The sequence below is a fragment of the Acomys minous genome (assembly GCF_964271855.1).
Source record: "Acomys minous genome assembly, chromosome: 16".
Classification (NCBI taxonomy): Eukaryota; Metazoa; Chordata; class Mammalia; order Rodentia; family Muridae; genus Acomys; species Acomys minous.
In genome coordinates this window covers 95,414,866-95,437,839 of record NC_140498.1, presented here as the reverse complement: position 1 = coordinate 95,437,839, position 22,974 = coordinate 95,414,866, and the positions used below count along the sequence as shown (strand labels likewise).

The 22,974-nt window shown below is 57.4% G+C and overlaps 1 protein-coding gene and 1 long non-coding RNA gene across 5 annotated transcripts in view; one reads left to right on the top strand and one right to left on the bottom strand.

Annotated features, from left to right (window-relative positions):
- KIAA1671 overlaps nucleotides 1–22,974 on the bottom strand; it is a 141,634-nt gene that overhangs the window by 51,298 nt on the left and 67,362 nt on the right. The gene's annotated exons all lie outside the window — the stretch shown is intronic.
- Nucleotides 108–4,456, top strand: LOC311587053. Its single transcript, XR_014775744.1, has 3 exons — nucleotides 108–220; nucleotides 510–774; nucleotides 3,571–4,456. It is a non-coding gene; the product is annotated as an uncharacterized lncRNA (long non-coding RNA).

The following is a 22,974-nucleotide window of genomic DNA, read 5'->3' as shown; positions in this document are numbered from 1 at the left end:
TCTGGCCTGTGCCTCTGGGGCCTCAGGTGGAGTCTGAGGACCTGTGGCTGGGTGTCAGTCTGTCTCCCTCTCCTGGCGGCAGCTTCCGTCTTCTGCTTCCTCTCCCTGCATTTGCAGAGCTCCAGGCTAAGCCTCCTCCATCAGCTCCTCCCTCTTATCCTCTCAGCCGCCCCCACCCCACCCCCACCCTGCTGCCTCTCCAGGAGGACAGAGGATGCAGGTAACCCGCCCTGAGCTCCCCATAGGGGTGGGTCTGGGGCTGAGGTGCCTGCATTTTTTGGTACAGGCAGGGTTACCATGGCAACTTGGGGGCACGGCATCTGCCCCTTCCCTAGGCTGGGCACAAGGAGCGATGGGGATGATTCAGGAGATCACATGAGCTCACTGGGTTTAACCCTTAAGGGCTGGAGCTTATGGGGTGTGGGGTGATAAAATGGAAGAGGGTGAGCACTGGGCAGGGAGGGGCATCAGTGGAGTGGGACCCACACCCCTCTCTGTCCCTTCCACAGGTGAGGACTCACTCGTCTGAGGTCACACTTGGGAGAAGGCTATCAAGGTCGGCCTGGGTTGCCACCCTCTCTCTCCACTGCTGCGTACAGCTCTGACCCTGCACCTTGCCCACTGTGAGGGCTCAAAAATATTGACTGTTCAAATGCCAGGCCAAATCCAAGGTTGAGATACACAGCAGCCCAACTGCCTGGTGCCAGCTCTGTACCACCCCTCTTGCCTCAGCCCTGAATAAATATTTGCTCTCTAGACACCAGACTTGCCAAGGTGAGTTTATCTTGAAGGCCCCTCTGCCAGTGCATGCAGGCTTTTGCCTCCTCATCTTCCTCTGCCTCCTGGTCCTGTGGTCCGTCAGCTCTCATTCATTTAATAGTGAGAGTAAACGCCTCCTCCAGCCAAGGCATGTGGCCACGCGCTATGGAGGGTCACAGGGATGTCCCATGGCTACTGACTGACGCCATACCTCCTGAGCCTGGAGAATGCTTGAAGGGTCACATTTGCCAAAAAGGGAGACTGAGGCCCGGACACGTGAGTCAGTGCAGGGTTCTGGGTGGTGGGCTGCCTCCCAGAGGCCCCCAGGGATCCCAGGGCCCCTCCCACAGCGCATCAGGGCTGGTCCTGTAGATCAGCACAGTGAGGACAGATCTCCAACGTGGATCCGGACATGCATGCAGCAGCCATACCGGATGTTCAGGTGGAGAGGCCCACAGGGAAGAGACCAGGGCTCCAGCCGGAACCCTGCACGTTGGCAGGCCACAGGATACAGGCAGGTACTCATCCCCTGTCAAACCTAGAGGACAGGAGCCAGGGCCAACTTCCTGACTAGGGTCTCCTGGAGACAGGAAGCTGGGCCGCTGGGCCAGGATCTGGTCAGCGGGGAACTGTGGGGGTAAAGAGGGGATGGCTCACAGTGGAGAGAGGCCTCGTGAGGTTGGACTGTGTACCCAGCAGGTGAGACGTCACCCCAGCCTGCACCCCTGCATACAGATGAAGAACCACAACAGGGGAGTGCCACCTCCACTTGTACCTGCCTCCTTCCTGGCCCCCAAAGGCTGCTCCACCAGCGGTCACAGTCAGGGCCTCTGGCCTCTACAAGGAATTCAGGGCAAAGTCTTGCCTCAGGCCACTTCACAGACCTCCCTAGGTAACCAGGGACATGCAAGGGACAGAAGGGGACCAAGGTGTGACAGGCCATCTGGCCACAGAGGTGGAGACTATTCCAGCCTTTGGTGGGTGAAGGGTGGCTGTGAGAGAGGCTTCAGGAGGGGTACAGCACATGTAATATTTCTTAGAGGAAGCTAAACACCCCAGATCAAAGGCTGCCCTGTGAGGACAGACAGACATGCTAAAGGTGGGACTAGGCGGGAGCTGCCGTGTGACAGCTGCTTTGAGATCATCTCGGACAGATGGGTCTTATGAAGTGGACAGCTCTTCTGTGTCCCTGGCAACATTTTTTTAAAGATTTATTTATTTATTTATTTATTATATAATATTCTCCTGCATGTAACAACTGCAGGCCAGAAGGAAGCATCAGATCTCATTATAGGTGGTTCTGAGCCACCATGTGGTTGCTGGGAATTGAACTCAGGACCCTTGGAAGAACAGCCAGTGCTCTTAACCTCTGAGCCATCTCTCCAGCCACCTGGCAACATTTTTATATGACTTGAAAATGCTTGGAATTAGAGGCGAGGTGTGCATGACTGTCACACCTTGAGGATCCGCCTGGGAGCGAAGACTACGCAGATGATGCTACAAACGTGTTCACCACGAAATGGCCAAATAGGAACAAGAAGCCAGATGCTCAGCTGGATGGGCCGGGCTGGATGGTGTCTGGTTCCACCACCCCAACACTGCCTTTCCAGTACTGATTCTCTGTCTCTGTCTCTCTCTCCCCCTCTTTCTTTTTCTCTATCTCTGTCTCTCTTTCTCTGTGTGTCTCTCTCTGTCGTTGTCTGTCTCTCTCTCCCTCTGTCTCTTTCTCTGTCTGTCTCTCTCTCCTCTCTCTTTCTCTGTCTCTCTCTGCCGTTGTCTGTCTCTCTCTCCCTCTGTCTCGCTCTGTCTCTGTCTGTCTCCCCCGCCCCCTCTGTTTTTTGAGAAGGGTTTCTCTCTGTAGCCTTGGCTGTCCTGGACTCACCTTGTAGACCAGGCTGGCCTGGAACTCACAGAGATCCACCTGCCTCTGCCTCCCGAGTGCTGGGATTACAGGTGTGTGTCACTGCACCCGGCTCTGATCCTCTATTCTTCATGCAATTTTGCTTTGATATTTTTTTTTTAATGTACTCAAAACATTATTTATCTTGAGCACTGAGAGTTCTGTTGCCTCCTGGCCCTACGTCATGGCCTCACTGGCTGTCCCCTGCCCCTCTGCCCTGCACTGGATTAGCTAAATCAAGCCACAATCTATAACGGCTTTAATTAGCTGTGTGCTGCTAAGCAAGTAACTAAACCTCTGATTTATTTCACAAATGAAACCAAGTGCATGTCTATCAAGGATGCAGTTGGTTGACCCCTTCTCGTCCCTGCTTCTAGGGGGCGCACTTGACCTTTTGCCTGAGCCCAGCTATGCTGTCCGCATCAGAGCTACACATGCACAGGGCTCACCCCAATGGCTGGTCAGCAAAGAACTCAAAACCCAGGTCCCCTGTCCACAGGAAGACCAGCCTGGGGCCATGCTGGGGCAAACCTCAATGGACATCTGTGTGTCCCCAGGTCTGTCCCCCACTCAAGTCTATGGCCCGGCCTCCTCTAAGCTTCACCTGGGAGTTAGCCAGCAGCACAGGAGTCCCCACCTGTCCCTATATACAGACACCCGGCCCAGAGCACTCTGCCACCATCATCACTGTCCCCTGAGGACAGGCTCTGGCCGGACACCAGAGCACCCTGTCCCACACCATACATCACGTCATGGGCAGGCACTACTGTGTGACGTCACAGTGTTGCCATTACATCATCAAATTACATCACCGCGCAGCACCATGTGGACTCTCTGTCACTAAACTGCACCCCTGTCACACCTCATCTGCTACTGCCAACAGGTACAATAAGCTCCATCACATTTTACAGATGGACAGCATGAGACAGGGAAAAGGTGATGTGACCAGCCCAGCGTCACACAGCGGTAAGCGGTGGAGCCGCCAGCTCGGCGGAGGAAACAGGAAACGCGGTGAATCTCGGCAGTGAGTCTCCGATGGAGAGGCAGGAGCCCAGGCGCAGAAGAGCGCGGGGAGCCAGATGCCTGCTGCTGGCGCTGACTTCCAGTATCACCACGTGGCTCTGGGAGCAGGGCTATAAAAAGCGTCACTCCTGAATCTGGGGCAGCACAGGCGTCCCCCCCAGAGGGCTGGTTCTGCAAATGCTATTCTCTCCAGGAAACTCTGGGGACACCGCGAGGCATTCTGAAAGCTAACTGTATCTTCCTTATATAAGGAATCTGCAAAACGGGGGGTGGGGTGGGGTGGGGGCTGGGGGGGACCTGGAAGGAAGTGAGGATGTCAGCCTCAGTGTGAGGTGGGACAGAAAGCACATGGGTCTCAGGAAGGGAAGGATTTGTCATTCGCTCACTCATTCATTCATTCAGCAAACAGTTATTCCTCACACATCCGAGCTGACAGGGAACGGAGCTGTGGTGGGTTCCTGTGCAGCTCAGCTTGCCTCTCTAAATCTGAAGTATTAAAAGAGAAGGGTCCCCACAGGCCACCTTCTCCCCAAATCTGGCTCAAGCATACACCTTTGTCAAGGTTTCTTGGTGTAGGGGAAGAGAGAGGCAAGAGGGAAGGACGTGTGCCTGGGACCCAGGAGCCCCGGGACAGAAACAGATGTGGAAAGGAGGAAAAGTCCCCTGAGGAGATGGGCTACCTGCGAGGGGTTTGGGTAGATGAACAGGAGTGCTGCTGTGAGTACTGAGATGGGAAATGGCCAGGAAGTGAGGCCAGGTTTAGCCTTGACTCTGGGAGGCTCACACGCTGCGTGCGGTCAGGCCCCTTCCTCTTAGACGGCCCTCGGCCTCCAGGCTACTTCCCACTCTGCCCAGCTCTCTCTTATCTCAGTCTCTCCACATTCCTTCCCGGGCCTCGGCTCCAGGCGAAGGAAGTGGACTATTATGCTGCTGATAAGACCATTACTCAAAGGTGTTCACCAGCCAGGAGCTGCACACACCTCTCACCTCATTTAACTCTCGAACAACTGCATGAGTGAGTCCCGGCGCGGTGCGGCACTGACGTGAGGAGAGTTCAGGACCACGCTCTCCTCACTGAATGGGGCTTTTGGGACATGATTTCAGGGCATTCTGGGTAGAAGCCAGAAGTCACACATCATACCAAGCCCACTCCCCACCCCCCACCCCCAGAAAAGGACCAACTCTGCTGCCAAGTCCTTTTTATGACTATGACCACACCTCTGTGACTCGGGAGTCCCCAGGGCTCGCAGTGAAGCCAGGAGCTGCCGACAGGTCCCACTGTTCGCCTGCCCCCCACCTCCACGCCCGTCCAGCTAACAGCCTGGAGATGAGTCACTAGGTCCACACGTGGAAGGTGCGTGAAGCTGGAAAAAGGCCAGTCTCCTTCCCTCGGGATGGAGCTTTGTGGCCCTAGACCTGACTCGCAGCGTGGGGTCACCTCTGAGGCCAGCAAACAACACATGCCTAATGGCTGTTCATTCAAGAGTCTGTGAAGGGCTCAATGTGTGACCCCCCAGGAGGGTCCTTGCCAGTCCCGGCCAGTCCTTGCTGGTCCTTTCCGGTCCTTGCCAGTATGCTGGAAGCCAGCACCACATAAACCAGCCACAGAGGGAGGGCCTGGGATCACAGCACTCAGGAGGTGGAGGCAGGAGAATCAGGACTTAAGAGCCATCCTTGGCTACATGGGAGTTTGTGGACAGCCTGAGCTACATGAGCCCCAATAAGGCAAATGTAGTAAGGTGAAGCCCACTCACTTCAAAGGGATCCAGCGAACCCAGATGGTTTGGCCTGGCACATGGCCAGCACTCGCAGAGGTGGGGGCAGGGGCTGGGTCTGAAGAGATTGCCGCACTTTAGCCTAAGCCCACTACATCACGGCTAAACACCTCCTGAGAGCCTAGACAGCATCTCAGAGGCAGGCCACACATGCACAGCTGTCCAGGGCCCTATGGAAAAATCCATGAGGTGCCTCAGGTTCCTTGCAGCAGGTGCCTGTGGCCCAGACACAGAAACTGAACAAGCCTCCATCCTGAGATATGCTACAGGGTTCACGCCCTTCCCGCATCACACCCCCACCAGGCTATTCCTTCTGCCTGGGGTACCCTGCCAGCCGGTTCACTCCTGGTCCAAGATCAGTATGTGCTGTCTAGATGCCTGCTCCTCCAAGAAGCCTCCCCCAAATCGCTGAGCATCCTGGGCCATGACTCAGTTTACCAACCAGCTGCTGAGCCCGGGATAGCTGGGCTACACCTGGCTCAGCCATTACCCTCGACAGACACTCCCCTCGCCCACCATGTAAACAGGAAGGAAGGAGGCCTGGACCGACTCACAGAACTCCCAGCATCCCTAGGCCAGTTTCCATAGCAACAGGGAAAGAATTCTGATAAGAGGGAAACGGTAGCATCTTGGCCTCCACCTTCAAGTCCACCCGGGTTATTTATAACCACGCTGAGCACGTGGTCACTTCCACGTGGTCACTTCCACATGGACACTTCCACGTGGCCACCTCCTTGCATTCATTTATTCACCTTCTCCAGCCATCACTTCAGAGACACGCTGTTAATTAACTTGGGTGGGGGAGGGGGCCACCCAGAAAGGAGGGCTTTCTAGAAATAGCGGTGTGGGCCAGCAGGCTCCAGTGGGAAGCAGCATCTCTCACACTGTGGAGTGCTGGGTGTGGCCTTGCTATGGGAAGACTGGTGTGTAGTCGCTGGCTCCTTGCTGAGGAGACAGGGTTCAGCACGGACACGAGGGCTTGAAATGCAGCCTGCTTGCCTGGCACCCAGAGCATCACCTGCCCTGCAGCGAGCTGCTCGCCACCCTCCTTCCCACCCACAACTGGATTTCAGGGGTTTGGATCGGTGAACAGCGAGCCACAGAAAGGACTGGATGAGGTTCCCCGGCCCCCGAGGTTGCTGAGCTGTGAGTTTGCCACACTTGGCTGAGCATCCCCAGGTAGCACCCCAAGATCTTAGGGTTCCAGTGAGGGTGAAAAGGGGTTAGAAGGAACTTGATGAAGACAGTTGGGGTGATCCTGGGTGTGTAGCCCACTGGCTAGGAGCACAGGCTTGGAGCACAGATGGCTGGAGCGCCGCTCACTGCAGGGGCGCGAACCAGCAACCTCCTCTCTCAGGCCTCCGTTCTCACTAGCCTTCCTGGCAGATCTGCCTGCCTGCTTGGCTGTAACACAGCACCTGAGGCTGGAGGCTTATAGAGAAAAAGGGATCACGGGTGACCACTCCAGAGTGAGGCGTTGCTGGCCTCTGGTGAGTCTTTCTGTTGCTGGGACTGATGCTGATGAGTGAGGTTCAGGGAAGGGCAGTTTGCTCCCACTGAGGGGGTGGGGGGGGGTACCTCTTCCCTGCCCCATACCCTGGTTTTCTCTCTATGATGTGGGAGGATCACAGCACTACCCCAGGTGATAAATACATAGGTTCAGTCAAACCAGGAACAAGCGAAAGAGAGGCACAGCCACCTCACCCCAGCATCTGGTTAACAGTTCTGGGCAGACCTGGTCCTGACTCAAGAGCTCCTCAGAGCTGAGTGCCCGGCGTGGCTCACAGGGCTACCACTGTCCTCTCTGGGTCTTTGCTGTGTGACCCCAGGCAAGTGGCTTGCCTTCCCTGCTTGCCTGCGTTTGATAAAGAAAATAAAAACAACCTTGTGTGAGGAAAACACATGTGCACTGTAGAGATGAGGACAGAGGTGTGGAGTGGAGGCTGGCGGATGCGTACATGGCGGCCAGTGTGAGTGTGACACCCATGCTCTGCTAGCTGCCACGGCTCAATTGACAAGAGGATATGGCCACTCTGATGTCCCACACCCAACCCCATCATTTTATCACAGCTCTCATGGCCCTGCTGCCCCTCTCATGTCTCAGAGCAGCAGCAGCAATAAGGCTCCTGTGGCAGGTTTCTCACAGCTCCACTCCACACACACACACACACACACACACACACACTCTCTCTCTCTCTCTCTCTCTCTCTCTCTCTCTCTCTCTCTCTCTCTCTCTCTCTGTCTCTCTCTCTCTCTCTCACATACACACTTGCATGTAACACACATGCACATACACACACTCAGATACACACTTGCACATACATGCAACACTCACACACACTCATGCACCCACACTCTCACACACACACCTCAGGGCAAAGTGAGCTGTCACTTCCCCAACTGCTGGGACTTCCAGGTCCCCCAGTCCACTGCAGCTCCCCACAAACCTGTCAACATCTAGCTCTGAGGTTCCCTGACCCAGGACACAGGAGCCCAGATGGATCAGCCTTCGCCCCCAGCATATGGTTCCCCTGCCCGGTACCGCACTCGCAGTAGGAGGGTGCAGTGTTTGCAGACTGCACACATGAACGAAGCCTGGGATGAGGGAGGGACTGGCTGGTCTGTTTGTAATACCGCATCCCACACCCCAGCCACCTCTAAGACCCCTCCTGCCGCCCTCCACCCACACCCAGCTCCTGCGTCCCCCACTGCCACCCAGGAGGCAGCTCTGCCCCCCTCTGCACTCCGTCCCTCAGGACTCCTGAAGTACAGCTTTCTTACAGGCCATCTTATCTGGGTTAACTGCTATAACCCTCCAGCTCCCAGATCCTGGCGGGGTTGGGGGGGATAAGAGTGGGGAGATGGCGCCTGGAGAGATGGCTCAGTGGTTAAGAGCACTGCCTGCTCTTCCAAAGGACCAGGGTTCAATTCCCAGCACCCACACGGCAGCTCATAACGGTTTGTAACTCCAAGATCTGACACCCTGACACCAGCACACGTAAATTAAATAAAATATTAAAAAAGAGTGGGGAGATGGGGGTGGGGGTGACACATGGACTGACACCCGAGCATCCTGATGGGAAGGAACTTCCCTCCTGCCTCAGCCCTCGCAGTGCCACCAAGTCTTCCTAGGACAGCTGGAACCTTGGCAGCCATGTTGGGGGCCGTTCTGTTGTGGTGGAACATGAGGATAGGAGGAACCCAGGCTGATGGGTTCTCTGCAAAGTGCCAGATGGTGACTATTTTTGTCCTTGCACGTCACATGTAGCTTTTCCACAACCTTTTAAAGACGTAAAGCTTGTTCTTGGTTTCACACGCCTTATCTGGCCAACACCATCCGTGCTCACGTTCTCCGCAGGTTAGTCAGTTGTGATGGGAGCACCCTCCCTGCTCGGCTGAGAGCCATGAGCTCATTCCACATTCAGCCTCTGACAGAATGACAGCACAGCGAGGGCTGGTGGTCGGCCCGACAAGTCTGAGAGTGGGAGAGCTGGTGAGGCCCGGGGAAGGCTGGGCTTAGCGCCAGCACCACAGCTGGATCCGAACCCAGGCCAAACCTGCAGCACACTCTGAGGATGAGCTTGACTCTGTGTACCCTGACCTCTGCTCTGGAGCCCACCTGACGCCCCCAGCTCCCTCTCAGATTCAGCACTACCTCCCACCACCAGAGGACTCTGGCACCCAGCCCCATCAGCCAAGCTCGCCCACCTGTAAGAGATTAACGGAGAGGGGGCCAAGGGGGGGCCAGTCCCCACTGGGCAAGCTCTGGCGGGGCGGGGCGGGGGGTGTTTCCTCACTCTCCTGGGCTCTGCTGTTGCAGTGGGAGGGGACACCGGCTGCGTCTGGGTGGAAGTGTGGGTCCTCCCTGGCTCCTCTTCCCCACCAGCTCCCTCCAGCTCCCACTGCAATCTGAACTTGGTCACTCTTACTTCCCACCGTGTGAGCACTGGGCACCAATTTCCAGGCTTCTGGTCTCCCCCACTTGACCACTCTTGTACTTCACCATGACACAGTATCCCCTGAGGCCCCCCAAACTCAGCTGACCCCCACCCAGAACACACTCAGATACTCTGCTTTGTCCTCAAGAGACCCCACTGTGTCCTCCCTCCCCACTAGGCTGACCATACGGCCATACAGGCCACTAGGCCTCGGCTTCCCCGAGAACCTTTATGTGCCTGAAACTCCTTATTGAAAAAAAACTATCTAAATGCCACATGCTCGCGCCAATACGTGTCGGTTGAAGGTCTGAGAAGGCCATGTGTGAGAACATGGCCCGCTGCATCCCGGTAGCCGTGGCAACTGAAATCTTCAAGTACAATTTTATCTCCCTCTGACTTTACACGTAGAAACTTGGGAAGGCAACGTCCAGGCCCTCTCCTGGCAGCAGGCATACGGAAACGACCCCGCTCGTCCACACAACCGCACGGGGTCTTCACTGTGCAGAAAGCACCTGTCTGGAGACTGTGAAGGAAAGGCCCAGGGCCACCAGCGAGGGCACATGGCAGAGGCCGGGACTCTGCTCTCTGTGGACTAAAGATCACTGCTGCCCAGGACTACTCCAGCCCCCAGGAGCCCATGTCCCTGGTAGGAAATGATCTAGAAGTCCGAGAGAGACCACTGCTCAGCCCCTGTGCCCCTGACTGCCCACTGCTCAGCCCCTGTGCCCCCGACTGCCCACTGCTCAGCCCCTGTGCCCCCGACTGCCCACTGCTCAGCCCCTGTGCCCCCGACTGCCCACTGCTCAGCCCCTGTGCCCCCGACTGCCCACTGCTCAGCCCCTGTGCCCCCGACTGCCCACTGCTCAGCCCCTGTGCCCCCGACTGCCCACTGCTCAGCCCCTGTGCCCCCGACTGCCCACTGCTCAGCCCCTGTGCCCCCGACTCCCCACCACACAGCTCATCCCCAGCCCTGAGGCCATGGGACCCCCACGGAAGTGGGCACCCCACATCGTACATCAGCAAGGGTGAGTTTTCTGCTCTTGACCATGGATGTGACAGCTGCCACATTCCTGCCTAGATGTCCCTCGGCAGTGGACGGCCATGAGAGGGCATGCGGAAAAACAAATCCTTTCTCCCCAAAGCTGCTTCTGGTGAAGGCATTTTATATCCCAGCAGCCATAGAAATGAAAGCAGGGTGCCCATAAAAGGAGACCGGGCCAAGGTGCAGCAGGGGAACAGGTGTCTGTCACCCTTCCTGGTGATGGGGGTGAAGAGTCACCCAGGGATCCACCTTGGAGTTTGGTACCCACAAGCCCCGCCTCCCCCGAAAATGTTTTGGGAAATCATGACAGAAAGACAGCCATGGCCAGCGTGCGTGCGTGCCTGCCTGCGTGCCCGCGTGCCTGCCTGCGTGCCTGCGTGCCTGCCTGCGTGCCTGCGTGCCTGCGTGCCTGCCTGCGTGCCTGCCTGCGTGCCTGCGTGCGTGCCTGCGTGCCTGCCTGCCTGCCTGCGTGCCTGCCTGCGTGCCTGCGTGCCTGCCTGCCTGCGTGCCTGCGTGCCTGCCTGTGTGCCTGCGTGCCTGCCTGCCTGCCTGCCTGCCTGCGTGCGTGCGTGCGTGCCTGCCTGCGTGCGTGCGTGCGTGCCTGCCTGCGTGCCTGCGTGCGTGCGTGCCTGCCTGCGTGCCTGCCTGCGTGCCTGCCTGCCTGCGTGCGTGCCTGCCTGCGTGCCCACCTGCGTGCCTGCCTGCGTGCCTGCGTGCCTGCCTGCGTGCCTGCGTGCGTGCGTGCGTGCCTGCCTGCGTGCCTGCCTGCGTGCCTGCCTGCCTGCCTGCGTGCCTGCCTGCCTGCCTGCGTGCCTGCCTGCCTGCGTGCCTGCCTGCGTGCCTGCCTGCGTGCGTGCGTGCGTGCCCGCGTGCCTGCCTGCGTGCCTGCACGTACAATGGCAGATGTGCGCCAAGGGCCCAGCCTCCTTCCCTATCTTCAAGCTTCTCACCGAGTGACTAGACGCTGAGCGCAGTGACTGCCACCAGCTGTCACGCTCAGGACCTCACCTACTGAGTCAGTAACCTGAAGCCGGAGTGACAGTGTCGGCACCATGGCATCTGGTGAGACGCTTCGCTGGGTAGCCTGGTCCCTGGGGGCTGAGGCTCCGCTCTGTGGCTCACAGGCCTCTCCTCAGTCCTCAGGTGGGGCCAGCACCCCACAGGAGCCCCATCTCACACTCAGCACCTGGAGCCCCAGCCTGCACCCTGCCCCTCACACTGCACTGGGGGAAACGGGCCTACAGCTATGAACAACAAGATGGCTGCCAGGTTTGCTGAAGCTGCCTCTGGGGTACGGTCCCTCAGAAAGGCGAACAGGATCCCCCAGCCCAAAGAGAACGAACGAACCTCTTTATGCCCTTTTATGGTGAGAAGACAGAGTTAGGTCAGCAAGACGGTTCTGACTGCAGGCTTGGGCTCTGAGGAAGCCTGGGTCAGGCCTGGGGTCCATGGGCCTCAGCACTGAGACTCCGAGGCTCGACAGCGGCTGCAGGCTGGCACCACTGCTCTAAATTTAGAACAACTAACAGGGCTGGGAAGAGGGGTCCCAGGGGTGCTGCTCCTTAACAGGGCGGTGCTGGGGCCTGGCAGGAGGCCACAGCCGCTCAGGAACAGCCTGGGCAGCAGCTCCCAGCGGCCCCGTGGGTTTCCTGTCCAACTGTGTGAACCTGAACAACAGGAAAGGGCGGCAGCAGGGCCCTCCCACCTACTTTCTTCATTCCCTCTGCAGGGACAGGGACTCTTGGAGGGTCTCTCTCTCTCTCTCTCGACAGCCCAGTAAGTGTGTGCTAAGCACCTGCTATATGCCTGGCCCTGAGTGAGAACCTGAGGAGAAATAAGATGCCAGCCAGCTTCAGAAACGTTTTCATCTCACTCAGTTATTCACTCGGCTCATTGTGCATTTATGGAGCACCTTTGTGTGCCCAGCCCAGCTCTTTCACAGTAAATGAATCCACAAGATATGTCCCTGCCCTCAAAAAAACAACAAAACAAAACAACTCATTTTGTCATTGGTTCAAAAAATCACAAGCACCTACTGTGTGCAGGACCTTCTGCTAACAAATAGAGGGAAGTGAACAAAGGTCCCTAATCACTTTTGTTATTTCACTCAGTTCTATGAGCAGTTACTGAGCACTCTCTATAGACCCAGCCGAGCATTGTGAACAGAGCTGTGGGGCAGCCAGTGCTTGATCATTCAGCCTGAGTCACTGGTGGACTCCTGGATGCCTGCTGGGCGGTGACACAGGGCTGGGGTACAGTCACTTCTTCAGCTGCATCGCTCTGTGCGCCAAGTGCAGCCAGCACTCAGCCCTACTGTGTGAACAGGAGAGAGGCCTGTTGTGCCCTCCCTTCCCCCTCTGGCAGGCTCATTCCGCCAAGGCGTACACTGGGCACCTACTGTGTGCCAGGCCCCGAGGAGTCAGTGAATAGGCTCCACACCCACAGGGCTGGATCCACAGGACCTGTGCTCACTCACAGGATGCATGACACACCAGGCAGGGCTGGATGCTCACCTGGTCCCTATGTCAGGACAGCAAGAGCCTCTCCCTTTTCCAAAAGCTCCATGAGACTCGGTGGCTAGGAAGAGGGTCACACACACCCTGGCCTGGCAGTGGCATGGGACAAAGGGACCAAGAAGGAGCCACTTGGTACCCAGGATCACATCTGGGGGATCGAGGACCATGAAGGGCCACTTGGTACCCAGGATCACATCTGGGGGATCGAGGACCATGAAGGGCCACTTGGTACCCAGGATCACATCTGGGGGATCGAGGACCATGAAGGGCCACTTGGTACCCAGGATCACATCTGGGGGATCGAGGACCATGAAGGGCCACTTGGTACCCAGGATCACATCTGGGGGATCGAGGACCAAGAAGGGCCACTTGGTACCCAGGATCACATCTGGGGGATCGAGGACCATGAAGGGCCACTTGGTACCCAGGATCACATCTGGGGGATCGAGGACCAAGAAGGGCCACTTGGTACCCAGGATCACATCTGGGGGATCGAGGACCATGAAGGGCCACTTGGTACCCAGGATCACATCTGGGGGATCGAGGACCATGAAGGGCCACTTGGTACCCAGGATCACATCTGGGGGATCGAGGACCAAGAAGGGCCACTTGGTACCCAGGATCACATCTGGGGGATCGAGGACCATGAAGGGCCACTTGGTACCCAGGATCACATCTGGGGGATCGAGGACCAAGAAGGGCCACTTGGTACCCAGGATCACATCTGGGGGATCGAGGACCATGAAGGGCCACTTGGTACCCAGGATCACATCTGGGGGATCGAGGACCATGAAGGAGCCACTTGGTACCCAGGATCACATCTGGGGGATCGAGGACCATGAAGGGCCACTTGGTACCCAGGATCACATCTGGGGGATCGAGGACCATGAAGGGCCACTTGGTACCCAGGATCACATCTGGGGGATCGAGGACCATGAAGGGCCACTTGGTACCCAGGATCACATCTGGGGGATCGAGGACCATGAAGGGCCACTTGGTACCCAGGATCACATCTGGGGGATCGAGGACCAAGAAGGAGCCACTTGGTACCCAGGATCACATCTGGGGGATCGAGGACCATGAAGGAGCCACTTGGTACCCAGGATCACATCTGGGGATCCAGATGCGAGAAGCCACAAGAACTCAGGGACAGCCAAGCTCGGGGGAGGATGAGAAGAACCACCACCCCCATTTCCAACTGTGGAGGCGCACGGCAGCAGAATAGCATGTTTCACACCCACCGCCAAAATGGCCGAGGAAGTGGGTCTGTGTCCCCTCCCTTGTGGCCACCGGATCCACAAAGGCCAAGAGAAGGAATGCCGTGGGCCTTCCATGACCGTGTCCCCCCCACACACAAACGATGCGGTCGTTGCACCGGCTCTCACAGCCCCGGCCCCAAGTGCACAAAGGCCCAGGTCATGAGTGGCCAAGTTCCCAGAAGACAAAGCTGTCAGTCACTGGGGCACCCAGGCGTCCCATCCCCAGCCAGGGACAACTGTGCCTGCCGTGTCCTGCTGCACTTCCTGTGCCCAGAATCCATGAGTATCACAACGCTACATCTTAGAGTGGCCTGTCAGGACAAGACACTGGGCACAGATAGGACCCTGCACATCCCTAGGAGGGTCTGAGAAAGCCGAAGGCAGAAGAGCAGGCTCCCTCATGGTATAGTTCTGTGCACCCAGGGACCTTGGCATCACTGGCCTTCCCGACCTCTGACCCCTGAGGCTGCCCAGGCCACTGTGTGGATCACAGGGTGACCTGAGCTCACATGGCACCGCACCTGCTCTCCCCTAGCAGGCTCAGGTCACCTATCCTAGAGGACAAAGGCTGCTTTCACTGGGCCAGGCTGCTCACGCAAGCCTGGGCAGGCGGGCAGGGCAGGGAGGGCGGTCCCAGCAGGCCCCTCTGGGAAGACAGCCAGTCAGCCCCTGGGGCCCTGCAGGCCAGGGCAGCATTGAGGGCTGGCCCTCTGCCTCTCATCTCAGTCGCTCCCAGTCTGTGCCTTTGACAGGGTGAGAAGAGTTTTTGGGAACTGCCCATGGATCCCTTCAGCTTTGTTTAGCTTTCGCAGAGACACACCTTCAGAGGTACAAGTCAGCACAGAGCAGGCTCCGAGGCTGGGCAGCCTGGCTCAGGGCCCCCTCCCTGCTTGCTGACTGCTGGGTGATCTTCCGGAGGTGGCTTAACCTCTCTGGGCAGATGATACCAGACCGAAGCCCCTACTACGCCCTGTTCACAGATCTCAGAACGTGACTGAATTCTGGAAAAGCCTTAATAACCAGTGGCTACGCTAAAGGAGACCGATCAGGTGACTAATCCAACCCATGCGGTATCTCTGGGGCTGGGGGTGAGTGCTCACGTCATTCAGGTAGTCTGATCTCACTGATGCTCCTGCCTCACCTCCCCAAGTGCTGGGATCGGGTGCGTGGGCCTCCACACCTGGTAAGGGTCTGCGTGAACTCACAGAAGGAAGACTCAAGCGTCACTGAAGCTCACACGGAAGGTTCTGCGAGGCCACAGGCTGGGCGGTTTTTGTGAGCTAAAGCCAAAATCCTGCCCCCAACACCATGGTCTTCACTTCAGCCCCCAGATTGCCAGGGCGTGGCCTTCCCTTGCCGAAGCTTCTCCGCTCCTGCGATTCCAACTGGGCTGCATTCCAGCTGCTCTTCCGGGAAGAAGGGAATGAAGCGTGCTTCCAGGAGGTGACGTCCCTATCCCAGCACTCAAGGTCGGCAGCCGTGGCGCCTGCACTGCGGCAACAAAGCCGTTGGCTGCAGAACCTTCAACACACACGGCAGCCACCCGACCACCAGGATTTCCACAGAAAACTTCAGTTTTTTTTTTTTGTTTTTTTTTTTTGCCTGCAGAGCATTTCGTTTGTTATTTCGTTTGTTATTTCGTTTGTTTCAGTGCACGTGTGGAGGTGAGAGGCCGAGCTGCAGGCCTGACGGGCATCTCCTCTCTGCACGTGAGTTCCAGGGCTGGAGGTCAGGTTTGGCAGCAAGCCTTCACCGGGATGTACCACATCCCACATCCTTATTTTTAACTTTTTTTTTTCCTCCTGAGGCAGGGTTTCTCTGCGTAGCGCTGGCTGTCCTGGAACTCACTATGTAAAACCAAGCTGGCCTCGAACTCACAGCGCTCCACCTGCCTCTGCCTCCCAAGTGCTGGGATTAAAGGCGTGCGCCACCACTGCCCGGCCCTTATTTTTATCTTGCAGTGTGTTGTACATATTTATGGAGTCCTGTGTGACGTGTCTGCACAAATACACACTGCACAGCACCCCACTCGGGCGGTGTTACCTCCTGAGATCTACCATCTTGTGGAGAGTTCAAACTTCTCCGCCAGCTGTTTTGGAAATGCACAGGCCACTGTGGTGTCGCCGCGATCCCACTGCACTGCCGTTCCACCCACCAGCTGTAGCCCTAGATCGTGAGCTCTGTCTTCTCCCCCAACACCTTCCTCAGTTCTGGGAGCCTCCATCTACCTCTGAGAGCATTTGCTGAACTGCTGTAACTGGTCAAACCTCTGACACCTTCACATCTGCTCCAAATATTTACTCAGTCGCATCTAAAGTGAAGTCTCCGGGCACCAATCAGAGCAGCAGACACAGAGACACCTTCCATACTTTCCCTGCCCCAAAAATTGTTCTCTCCCCATGGACAGTGGCCCCACCATTCCCAGTTACTCCCCCTTCCTTCCTGTCCAGGCTTGGAGACTCAGCGTAGGCCCAGCCCTGAGCGGGCACTCAATACATATATACACATAACCGGCTGCAGGGCCAGTGAGTGGTGGACAGACAGCCTCCCTGAAAAGAGCATGCTGGGCCAGTGAGGGCAGAGACAGGGCAGGACTCCCAGTATCCTTGCTGGGCAGGGGGACCCCCCCCACACACACACACTAGCTGAGGCCTCTCTTGCTTCTAGACAATCTCTCGGGCATGACCATCACGGGCCGGCACAACTCGGGACCCCTGTGACATTCCCCTTTGCTCCTCAGGGGCAAACATGGGGCAGAGTGGCCACCGGTTACAGCAAGCCTGCCCTGCTGCTGTCTGGAGCCAGCTTTGCCCTAACAGCACCAGTATGGTTTCTCTTGGCAGCACCCCAGCATCAGCAAAGCACCTCCAGCTTCTACACCCCATGCACTCACCCCTCAGGCTCCACAGGGGCACATCCCGGAACCCCACAGACACCAGTGTCCTCTGAGGCCGAGCTACTACAAAACGGCTCTGTTTGCCTAGCACACCCATGGCCTGTGAAGATCGGCCTCTAGCGACTAAGGTCTGCACATGGCCAGAACAGGCGCGACTCTGTGCTTGAGCCAGAGTCTAATGCAGCCCAGGCTGGCCTGGAACTTACTATGTAGCCACAGGTGACCCTGAATGTCTGATCCTCCTGCCTCCGCACCCCCTGTACCACCACACATGGGTTATTCAGTGTGGAATGGAACTCAGGCCTCAGGAGGCTGAGTGAGCACTCCACCTACTGAGCCACATCCCCCAGCCCCCAAGGCAATTTCTCACACCAGTGTTCTAACCGGCCTTTGCTGCACACACAGGCATGAACTAGGAACACAGACACCTCCTCTCCCCCACACCACCAGAGACTCAGTTCCCACGCCACCCTCTGTGCTGCCTCGGGACTGTGTCTGCAGAAGGGAGCTCAGGTGTGAGGCTGAGAGCTGACCCTATCCCGTGAACGGTGCAGCCTGTGCCAGCTTCAGAGGCCGCAGCTTGTTAGGACCGGGGCGCCCTCTAGTGACCAATCTGGGAATCGCTCTGCCAGAGGAGCAGCCTGCAGCAACTCCAAGCTTAGGGGATGTAAAGCCTGCGGCAGCCCCCATTTATTAAGCACCTACTGTGTGCCAGCTCTTCCCCCTGCTGTTCTCTATGGTGAGAGGAGGTTTCCCATCTGCAGATGAGAAAAGAGACTGAAATACCCGAGCATTGCCACTTGCTCGGGATTGCAAGGCAGGAGGGGACATGAACTTGGGTCCAGGTCATTGTGTCCACAAAGCTCCCCCTCTTTACTGGAGCCCTGCATCTTGGAGAGCGTGCACAGGAAGAGGCTTTAGGGAAAATCTGATCACTGGATCAGATTCAGGCCCAGAGAAGGCAAGCAATTGCTCAGAGTCACACAGCAGCCGCACCTCCCTCCAGCTTCTGGTCACATAGCCACCTTGGATGGCACGACGTGTCCATTCGCACTTCTCTGCACCCCGAATATCTGAAATCTAACAAGACTGCAGGAGCTGCGGCCTGGAGACACTGCCTGAGAGTTAACCTCCCACGGCACATTAGCACAAAGGCTCCAATGTCACTGTGAAGGGCCATGGGATGGCTTTCCAGGCTTGGGGGCCTCCAGTGTCCTCAGGTATGTTTCCATCTTTCTGACTGTGTGACGACACATGCCAAGGATGTAGACTGCAGGCAGGAGGGGTCACGGCAGGCTGGAGGGGTCAGAGCAGGCAGGAGGGGTCACGGCAGGCTGGAGGGGTCAGAGCAGGCTGGAGGGGTCAGAGCAGGCTAGAGGGGTCACGGCAGGCAAGAAGGGTCACAGCACGGTCGGGACACAGCAGCAGAGTCTGGGATTGGGCTAGGGGTACAACTAGAGCACTGGTAAGCATGAATCTAGCGTGAACCATTCAGGTGACATGGACATGAGACTGTCACAGAGAGGGAAGAGCCCAGGCATCTGCACCTGGGCTGCAGCAGCTGGCAGATCTGTCCTGACTAAAGGACTCTGGGGAGCATATGAGGGGCAAGAAGCCTCAGAACACGGCCCGGCCCGGGGCCTTTACTTCAAGGCTCCTGACCGTCTTGGGGCCCCTCCAGGTCGCCCTGACTCAGCCTTGGTTCAGCCTGGGTCTCCCCCTTGCATGGCGACCAGAAAGATGCTCGAGCCCAAACCAGACTGACTGTCCAATTCTGAGAGTTCTCCCTTGAGGCTCTAGTGACCTCACTGTCAAGGCAGCACCCTCAGATTGACCTCATGCCCAGGGTCTCCCCACTAACCACCCCCACCCTGCTGCCTCTCTCCCGTTCCCAGCTCTGCCTCCCTCCGATCTCAGGCCCTTTGTGTGGCTCCATTTCCTGTCAGCCTCACCCTGCCTCACACCTTCTCAGGAGGTCCCCTGGCCCCAATCAGGCAGCCCCGTCTGAGTATCCTGCCTGCTGCCTTCCCTTCCACAGCACACCCTATCTCCTGAGACACTACCTCAAGTTCTGTGTCTTGGCCACTGTGTGTTGGCTCAACTACCCACTGGCTGAGGTGGCTTGTCTTGCTTACTGAGGGAACCCCCACACACACATAGAATACAGGGTGGCCTCCAGGAATGAAACAAATTGACAGTGCCTGCAGTGTCTCCTACCACAACAGACTGCTGCCACCACCTACTCAGCACCTACTGTGACTACCATCACTTACCCAGCACCTACTGTGACTACCATCACTTACCCAGCACCTACTGTGACTACCATCACTTACCCAGCACCTACTGTGACTACCATCACTTACCCAGCACCTACTGTGACTGCTAACATTTACCCAGCACCTACTGTGACTACCATCACTTACCCAGCACCTACTGTGACTACCATCACTTACCCAGCACCTACTGTGACTGCCACCACCTACCCAGCACCTACTGTGACTGCCACCACCTACCCAGCACCTACTGTGACTGCCATCACTTACCCAGCACCTACTGTGACTGCCATCACTTACCCAGCACCTACTGTGACTACCATCACTTACCCAGCACCTACTGTGACTACCATCACTTACCCAGCACCTACTGTGACTACCATCACTTACCCAGCACCTACTGTGACTACCATCACTTACCCAGCACCTACTGTGACTACCATCACTTACCCAGCACCTACTGTGACTGCCATCACTTACCCAGCACCCACTGTGACTACCACCACTTACCCAGCACAGGGCCTTGTTTGTGCCACCTCACCAGATCCTCGGGATGCCCCTATAGGAAGCTGCTGTACTAATCTCCTTCTACAGATGGCAACAGTGAGTTTCTGGAGCTGAGGCCCTGCGCTCCACTAGGAAGTGAACCAGTCAGGACCAGAAGCCCGAGACTCAGACTCGAAAACCCGCTAGCAGGCTCCCACAGCTCTAGTCGGCCTGAAACCCAGGTGACTCATGTCCTGTGGCCTAAACCTCAGCCCAGGGCTACAGCTGGAAATAGACAGTTCCTCCATGTCAGCCGCAGACCTCAGTGAGCTAAGTCAAAGCAGGGCCTTAGCCGGAGCTAAAGAGAATGGCAGTGACACCCAGGACCAGAGCCATGGCGGAAGCAGCAACGGCTTCCAGGGTGGGCAGCAAGCAGCAGGCAGCACTTGGCCATCTCAGCTCAAGTTCATCGTCTTCAGAGCCCAGCAGCCTTGGACACTGTCCAGAACCACTGAGCACCCACTGTGCACCATGGGCCACGCTGGGGGAGGTGGCCTTCCTGCATGGTGGCACTGCACACAGTCACCAAACCGAACTCCTTTTCATATACCCCTCCCCGCACCCCCATCTGAACCCTGGCTAGGCCTCTGCCTGGCTATTGATAAGGGAGTCACAGGGTCTTGAGAGCCTCAGTTTCCCCACTTGTCTAATAACAGCAACAGTAATATCCACCTTTAAGGTTATTGTGAGCATTGGCGAAAGCTACATGAGGAGACCCTGGGGGGAGGACAGTCTCACACGCCTCTTCATGACTCGTTAACTGATGTCACCAGGGAGAGACCACAGGCTGCAGACGGTACGGCTAAGCAAACCCTCTGCAGGAGTGCCTGGGAGGCAGACAGCCAGGCCAGCCACATTTAGACATTTTTCCATTTAAAAAAAAAAAAAAAGCCAATCTCCGCTGGCAAACTGGAACGTGGACAGATGAAACTCAGCCACCTCAGTAGGAACTGGGCAGCCTGTTCCTAGCATTCCACAGTGAGCTCCAGACACAACCAACCATGCTAGGAGCAGTCTGTGGGGCACAGACCCCTGGCCAGGCACAGCCCAGTAGCACGGGCTGCCTCGGTCTCCCCGCCGTGCGCTACTGTCGGGGCTCCCATCTCTGCAGCAACCTCTGAAGCCGAGGGAGCCACTGAGGGCATCCCTAGGCAGCACACACTAGAAAGGTCAGGGATCGTGAGGGAGGGGAGACGGGGAGGTAGGGAATCCCACCCCTTCCAAAGCGCATCTGGACATGGCCGCTCCCTAAAGCCCAGCTCCATAGCCTAACCAGGCCCACAACTGCCAGCCCCCGCCACAGACAGGGAAACAGGCTCAGAGCCGTTTCCGACCCTGCCAAGCCAAGCCATGGCTAGAGCCACATTGCAGGCCAGAGTGTCCACCTTTCAACGTGCCCTGGGGGTCCCCAGAACCACACTGTCCTGAAAGCGTAAGCCCTATGTGAGCTTTGCCAGAAGTTGTCAAGTCACCGCTACCCTGGTGGCCTCCGTGTTCCCACTCAGACCCAGATGCGGTTAAAAATGGGGCGAGCGGTACCTGGCTTCATATACTGGCTGACTGACACGTCCCAGCAGGGCCTTGAACAAGATACCAGCAGGCTTCAGTGCGCCCCACCCCACCCCCCCTCAGCTCCACACTGAGGGCAGTGCTGAGATCTGCTCACAGCCGCCAGGGTGGGGATGGCAAGAGCTGTCCACGAGACCCACACGGTCCACGCCAGGGGCCTTTGTGAGGGCTCAGAAGGATGGCACCCGTGACAGCTCCCAGATGGATGCCCAGTGGCAGGCCCACGGACGAACAGACGGACGGACGGATAGACAAGGAGGGTCTGTCTACCTAGCTTAGCTCATCAACCAGATTAAATGACTCCAAACAGCCCCAGAAGAGGAAGCCGCCAGCTCCGGTTACTAATGACACAGAACAGAAACTCAATCTCCTCCCAGCTGATGCAGGGCAAGCCCGGGGGGGGGGGGGGGGGGATCACCCTCAGAGCTGCAAGCAAGGCCAGGTTGTAGGCAGGAAGCTACTCCCAGCCCCACAGCCCGACAGATGGCCCCTTTGCTGAGATCTGCTGGGCCACCCTCGGCCGAGGCCTAAGGAGCACCGAGAAAGAGTGAGAATAACTCGGGTGAATGACCGGGCTGAGGCTAAAGGGCACCCGGAACATCCGAGAACAAACTGCTGCCCAAGCAGGAGGGGCTGGTTAATTAATCAAGGCCGCTGACAGGGGGGCACAGCCATGAGACACTCTGGTTACTGACTGAGCAGTCTGTTTACAGTGCCAGGTGGAAGCCGGGCCTTGTGGACACAGGACTAGACTCTCCCACTGAGCTGGAGCCCCAGCCCTCTTCTCACCTGTTTTATTTTTCAGGTAGAAACTAAGTTACCGCGGCCTGAACCCACTGTGTGGCCTCAGCAGGCCTAGAACTTTTGAGACTCCGGCCTCAGACTGCTGAGAGGCAGGGATGACAGGCCAACCTGTAAAGCATTTTAAAGACATGAGCAGCTGCCTGCCTCCCCACCACCCACGTCAGTGAGCGTGCACAACTGTGAGCGACCAGGACTGGCCTGGTCAGTGGGCAATTGTGAGGCGCTGCGGTGGATCCCATATACAGCAGTATAGTCTGGGATCTGAGATCGGAGTCTGCTAGAGAAAGATGTCATGGGGAAACAGAGCCTTGGAATGGAGCAGCCCTCCCCTCAGCTGCCCATTCTCCCTCCCGCGTGGTCCTCCCCTGTGGTCCTCCCCTCAGCTGCCCATTCTCCCTCCCCTGTGATCCTCCCCTGTGGTCCTCCCCTCAGCTGCCCATTCTCCCTCCCCTGTGGTCCTCCCCTCAGCTGCCCATTCTCCCTCCCGCGTGGTCCTCCCCTGTGGTCCTCCCCTCAGCTGCCCATTCTCCCTCCCGTGTGGTCCTCCCCTGTGGTCCTCCCCTCAGCTGCCCACTGGTCTACCCATTATCTCCCTTGACTTGTTGGTCATGACTATTCTTGATGGTGCTACGGGACTGGAGGAAGGCTGCCCCGCCCTGTACAGCATCAAACAG